Raw genomic sequence first — 7,385 nt, 5'->3', positions numbered from 1 at the left:
GCTTTTCCTTTTGAACTCGTAACTTTTTAAATTTGGTTCTGCTCCATGGCGCGACCGATAGATAGAAAATAACGATTTTGCCTAGAGTAATGAGAAATTTGGTTCTGGCGCCGTTCATGCATGGAGTACGTACGGAAATTATGAAGTTGATGCGAAAGGTAAGATAATTACTGTAGTATCATATACTGCTACATGGATTTGACGGAAAGATAAAAATACATACAGATCCATCAACGTTCAACGACATCCTCACGCCCTAGTGCGCCGGGTCACCAACCGACGTGTGAGGAGCAGCGGCGTTGGCGGCGACCTCAACGTGCTTCTGAACAGTGCCGTCCAAGGTTGCCCTGCGCTCCAAGAAGGCCAGCGTCCTATCGTCCTCCTCTTGCATGTAGTAGTCCTTGTGGATGATTTGCGCATAGACGTGGGTGATTATGTCGATGGTGTCTTGCTGCGACAGGCACTGCGCGGCGAGCACGACCTCAAGGTGGACATTCTCTGGCGCGACGGCGGGCAGTCGCAGGGCCACCAGTGCGTCGAAGAGGTTTTTATCATAGTGGACATTGAGGGTGGCGGGCATCGCAGAGCCTCGGCGCGTCGGCTGGAGGCTTACGTCAAAGTCGTCCGCAAGCTTCTTGACGACGGTGAACTTGTCGAGGAAACCGACGAGGACCTCGTCGAACAAGGAGACAAAGTTGTCTTCCAAGCGGCCCCTCGCCCTGGCGGCCTCAAGCAATACTACCTAGAGACGTTCCTCGATGCCAGGCCATAGGCCGGCGTCGTGGACCATCTGGCACAGCCGGCTGATGCTCGCGCTCATCGCCTCCATGGGTCTAGCGTAGCTTCTAGTCAACTGATCTTGCGATTCGAGTGATCACTCAGCCCTTGGTTAGCGTGCGTAGGTGCGTAGGATTTCGTACTACTCCTCGGCCCTCTACTGCACCTGCCTTTGGCTGTATGATAGGTGGGCCAGCCACCCCCTAGGGCCACGTGTCATTCACCCAAAGGCAGTTGCCGTAAGTCAATGAAACTGCGTCCCCCTCCGTGCCGGTGCAGTATAGTCATCTCACCGGACCTCTAGTAGGGGCCAAACGGGAGAAGTTTTGGCCTTTGATTTAACTATTAAATGTTAATGCATGTAAACAAAAATGTTGTGTAAGTCACCTTACAAAAACCTAATAATCCCAAAATACTTAGGCACGGTGCATTAACTCCCTCCTTGTTTCTTATTTCGTGACATATCAACCAATGAGAGATGTGGGTCGTGCATGCTTTCAATGACTTGAGACTACCAAACATGACATGCAGTGTTTAGTTCATTGCATGTAATCCTATTAGTACTCTAGTTAGGAGTAGCAAAAAAACATTAAGTTCTCTCGGCGATAGGAATAAAACACCATGTATTTATTTACAGAGGGAGTAGTACATTTTTGGTGACATGCATTACTAGATATTGCTAGTCAAATATGAAAATCCAGATGGACGTGGTAGTACTCCTAAATCCAGATGGTGGTGCTACTAGTACTAGTAGTAGTACTACCAATGTAGTAGTAGGAGTACTAGCACTGTACTATCCGTTGGTCAAATTATTACGTGCTGCTCCTCACAGTGAAGTGACAAGATCCTGCGCCGGAGATGACACCTGAGTATAGGCGCCGTGTTCGGCATACCATAGTCAGCCTCACCGTCTGCAGTCACTATCATCATGGCTGTAGAGCTAGCCTGCTTACAACTAGCCCTGTTCGACATAATTTCCTGTGCGTAGATGCCCGTGCATAGCACGAAACACCAAGATTGGGGGTGGACGGCTCCGGCAACGGCCATCGCGCCAGATTTTTCCATGGCCTTCTACTCCTAGATGTGGTGGGGAGGAGATGAGGCTGATTGTGAGAGACATGAGTTGTTTGTAAATAGGGAACAAGTGTGGGCATCTTTTTGCAAAAAAGGAGAAGCTTGGTTTGTATGCATCAGATCTAGATCCGATGGCTATTGGTGAAAGATGGGAGGCACAACATCATCACCAACTCAGGACCTGTTTGATTCGCAGGATTTTGAAAACGCGGGAATAGGTCACCATGTGCGTTCGGTTTATTCTGTCTACATGGTTCGATTTATACGGTTTTTCAGTTCGTACGATATTAATACTTCGGTAAATATGGTATGAAATTAAAATACGGTTCGGTTTCGGTATATACAAAATTATTTCGGTATGGTTTCAGTATATACCATAAAAACCAAAGTTGACGCGAATTTGGAAATGACGTAATAATAATTAGCAAATTTATGACTCAAAACACATACTATTCTACACAAATAGTATATGACTATATATAAATATATATGCATGCATTGATTCATCTGTTGATGGCTATGGACGTGCTTAGCATTTTAAAAATAGAAAAATGACTATGTTACAAGAAAAAATTACGTGCTTAGTAGTGCATTTGACTCATGTACAAGAAAAATGACAACTGTATGGTTGTTCATCTCAGGAAATATAAATTTATTTTTTACTTCGGTTTATTCGGTTAACCATTCGGTTTTCCGGTATATACCATAAAAACCAAGTTCAAATCGGTATGAAAAGTTCATACCATACCGAAACCAGAAACCATAAAAACCATAAAATTGGTTCGGTTCAGTTTATTTTCGGTATGGTTTTTCGGTTTGGTTTTTAAATGCACAGAGTGAGGAATAGGACGCGGCAGTATTACAAGTTTCAAACTGATATTACAAATGTTAGGAGTAATGCTGCACCTATGAAGAGGGAATTACTAGGAAGTTTACGTAAGAACTTTCATTACTTTAGGTGGATGCAGCATTATCGTACAAACTAAAATCCACCGCCCTCACAAGTCACTAATGGGCAAATAAGTTTTCGAGTCTCTCGCCACTTGATGTTTCAAAAACAAATTCAGCTTCTGCGGAGAAATGAGCTCCACCGTGTACCCGCGCGGGTGTGGCTGGGCACGAAGCGTGAGTACGTGCACGGTGCACCTATTCTCTTCTTGTATACGTACACCACCTACGTGGGGTTGTGTGAGAGAGATACAAAGCTCGAGAGATATAGTGTGTGGGTTCTTGAGAGTTTTTTAACATATCAATGTGTGTGAAATAGAGTCCTGGATATAACATATATATAGAGGGGGCGATCCACGAGAAGGGAGTGGAGGTATCGTCGGCTTGAGGTGTCCATAGAATCGAAGAGAGGGATGATGTGTGTGTGTGTGTGCGCGTGCGCGATCGATAAAGAGTGCCATCGAATTTGTGTGTGCCCACGTCAAAGATATAGAGTGGCTGGCCTACTGGAACGTGAGATGGGACATGTGCAGTTTGTCTCTGTGGCATGGATACCTACCTGCAGCGCTCGACTATCCGTGTGTGGTGGGGGAAGAGGGAGGCCCGATTAACTATAGAGGTACAATGGCTGGTATATTTGTGGAGGAGGAGAGAGGCCTACCTCATGTATTAAGGAGATCGATCTACCTCATGTATTAAGGGAGATCGATCGGCATCCATGCATATGTGCAGGAGATGAATAAGGTTGGGAGAGAGACAGAGCTAGAGTGTTGGAGGGGGTGGTAGTGGAGTTGCTTCTAACAAATTGTGGGATAGGCTTGCTAGACAAACGGAGGGCACGCCCGCAATATCAATAAGAGAGGAGATGGTTGCTTGTTGTCTGTGCAGTGCGTGTGAGAGACGGGTCAGGAGGCATGCACGAATGATGAGGGGGGCGATGTGGCTGTGGTAAGCAGACGTAACTACATAGGAAGATCAATCGCCCTTTGTAAGATAAAGGAGAGACATAACTTGTGAGGTACGTTGATCGATGGGGTGGTAGTTAAATTCGATCTAGGTATATGTTGGGAGATCGATCGGTATACATGCATGTGTGTGTTAGAAGCAAATGAGGCACGAGGAGAAGGATAGAGAGAGAGGGATGCATGTAGGAGGTGGCACGAGAGGCATACTATATCGAGGGGGAGGAGTGTGCGAGTACGAGAACGATGAAAAGAGTGGTGGGAGTGAGGCATGGACGGTGACAAGAGAAGAGGGGAAGCTTGTGTTTGTGCTAGTCACACCTGGCTAGAGAGGCATATCGATCGATGTGTGCTGTAAAGAAGGAGCTGGGGGGCCTGCACACACCGTGGGTGAACGACCTAAAGTGAAAAGACGAATTTGCGAGATGGAGCTAGAGAATGCTGAGGGAGGGTGAGAGGGATGCGGGCGTGTGCATGCACAAGAGAAAGTTAGCGCTAGCTACAAAGATAAGAGGGTTGTGTGGGTGTAAAAGACGAATAGAGATCATATATACTTCATTATAAAAAAGCGAATTCGTATATTTGAAGAATTTATCATAGTGTTTCAAACCGACGGATGTGTGAATATATATAACGGTGATACACATGGTGTGGTTATGAACATGGTATACTACATTTAATATGTTTTATCTCTACTCTTATTAAAAACGGAGTTGTTGATGATGGTGCGCCTGCCATCCTGCATTATAGGCCGTCTGATTTATATCTGGCGGATAGCAAGGAAACTATGATGGTTGAAGTTGGCAACAATCATGATTGTAGATTCTTATTGAAATAGAGAAACGAATTCAAATTTAGTTCGAATTGCAGCGGTAGTATAGACATTTGGTATGCACTAAAATGTTGGTATGAGTAGGTTATGTGCATTATACAGCAAGCGAAAAAATTTAATCGGACATAACATGGATTCATACTCCCTCCTTCCATCTATATAGGGCGTAATGAGATTTTTAAGACCGCCTTTGACTATTGACAAAATTAATAGTACATGACATGCACAATGTGAAAATTATATCATTGAAAGAACCTTTCACAGACGAATTTAACGGTGTGCTTTGTGTAAGTTGCATGTCATATATCATTGCTCTAATATTTGGTCAAAGTTAGCATCGAAAAACGCATTAGGCCCTATATAGATGGAAGGAAGGAGTAGCTTTGAATAGAATTTGTATAGTAAAACGGGGCAAGACTCTCTCTTTGTGTGGTGTGAATAGTTTTATTTTTTTCATTTTCTTTTTGGTTGAGGAAGTGCGAATTGATTTCGTACGTACAAGTACAATATTACTACATGTTAGGCTTGTCCCTAAAATTAAATCCACGTCTTGTTATATCCCGAAAATTCAGATATCGTGCTCCCAAAACTCGCGCCTTCACAACCCGCGCCTTGCTATCCCGAAATTACAACGCGCGCGAAAACTCCCTCCAGCTGCCAAATCCCGACATGCGAAATCCCCCTTCTAACCCTGAGCCGAAAGGGCCGCTAGTTCAAATCGGTGGGGGGTACTTTTGTAACACACCCTACATTTTGGACAAGCGCGTTCCTAAGTCATGCTTCACCCCCTCCCGTTGCCCCCTTTTCGCCATTCGAAATCCCAGGCTGCCATAACCTCTCCGCTCCAGCCGCGAAACCCCACCCTCCTCCGTCTGCCACGTCACCGCTGCCCAGTCGGAGCCTCTTCCCCGACGACGTCGTCCAGCGCAACAGCTCGACGTCCCTCGCCCACCTCCCCGGATGAGGATCCGTCGTCCATCTCGTCGTCCCGCCGGTTCAGCCGCCTCGTCCTCCACCTCCAAGGAGCTGCTCCGACGATCGCCTCGTCTATCACGGTTGCTCCATCCCCACAGCGCCACCTCAACCTGCTCCACCGGAACCGCAGCATCCTCACCGACTCCTCGGACGAAGCTGAGGCCTACTCGGCGCCACCAAAGAGGTTGTACACTCATCGCATCGCACCTTCTCCTTAACTCGACCTCCTGGCGCCGATGGTGCTCCATCCCGCACCCCCATGGAGCGGCTACCTTGAAGCCGGCACCGCGGGCGACATCTCCACCGCGGCTCTCCCCCAGTGCGAGGCACCTTCGGCGGCGGCGGTCATACCAGCCGGATATGCTGCTGCTGCTCCGGCTCTCGCTCGATCGCTCGATCGCCTAGCTGCTGCTGCTGCTGCTCTCCCCCTCGCTCATGTTGCTGCTCTGCTCAGATTAAGCCACACTTTAGTCGACTGAATTGACTTTTGGGTTAGTCGATTTTCAGGGGTTGGGCGGCTCGCCGGAGAGGTACCCCACTATCTATCTTAGGGTTCAGGGTGGGGGCGGGGGGCCTAGAGGGCTGGCCAGGGCAGCGGTGGCGAGTTGTTTCGGGACGGCGAGGCGACGCTGGGGCCGGTGGATCGGCCGGTGGTGGCTGGCGGCTCAGGGGGGTGCAGGTTGAAGATGAACTGTAGGCCCTCCCTAAACTACATGTCAAGTGCCTCTCTGCTACCATTGCGTTCAGTTTCGACGGTAGCATTCAGATTCCACAGTAAATTTTAGTTTCGACAGTTAAGTTTAGAGTCAATAGTTTTTACCTCATCTGTTGTAGTCAGGTGGTTTTAGGTGATGTTAATTTTACATCCATTTTACATCATCTATTGGAGATTGTCGGTGTCAAAACCGGTGCATCTCGGGTAGGGGGTCCCGAACTGTGCGTCTAGGCCGGATGGTAACAGGAGGCAAGGGACACGAAGTTTTACCCAGGTTCGGGCCCTCTCAATGGAGGTAAAACCCTAAGTCCTGCTTGATTAATATTGATGATATGGGTAGTACAAGAGTAGATCTACCACGAGATCGGAGAGGCTAAACCCTAGAAGCTAGCCTATGGTATGATTGTTGTTGTGTATGTTGTCCTACGGACTAAAACCCTCCGATTTATATAGACACCGGAGAGGGTTAGGCTTACACAAAGTTGGTTACAATGGTAGGAGATCTGCATATCCGTATCGCCAAGCTTGCCTTCCACACCAAGGAAAGTCCCTTCCGGACACGGGACGAAGTCTTCAATCTTTTATCTTCATAGTCCAGGAGTCCGGCTGAAGGTATAGTCCAGCCATCCGGACACCCCCTAATCCAGGACTCCCTCAGTAGCCCCTGAACCAGGCTTCAATGACGACGAGTCCGGCGTGCAGATTGTCTTCGGCATTGCAAGGCGGGTTCCTCCTCCAAGTACTTCATAGAAGATTTTGAACACAAAGATAGTGTCCGGCTCTGCAAAATAAGTTTCCACATATTGCCATAGAGAGAATAATATTTACACAAATCTAATCTGCTGACGTATTCCGTAGTGTGACACACCACGGCCAAGCCTTTATCCGAGTCGTTTCATTATCCCACATCAGCGCGTCATGCGAGGCGGTTTCCTTGGCACATCTTGTTAAAGCAGAGATCGTGTCCCCTTATTCCAGGATTCTCATCAATACGGGCGTGGGTAACCCAACCGTGTCATTGATTACGACGCTTGGAGATAAGCGAGTTTTACCAGGCTGGTGGGGACACGTAGTTGCGTCCACCCATATAAGGGGGTAAGGA

Source organism: Triticum urartu, chromosome 1, assembly GCF_003073215.2.
Source record: "Triticum urartu cultivar G1812 chromosome 1, Tu2.1, whole genome shotgun sequence".
NCBI classification, from domain to species: Eukaryota; Viridiplantae; Streptophyta; class Magnoliopsida; order Poales; family Poaceae; genus Triticum; species Triticum urartu.
Note: the sequence above shows the minus strand (reverse complement) of the source record.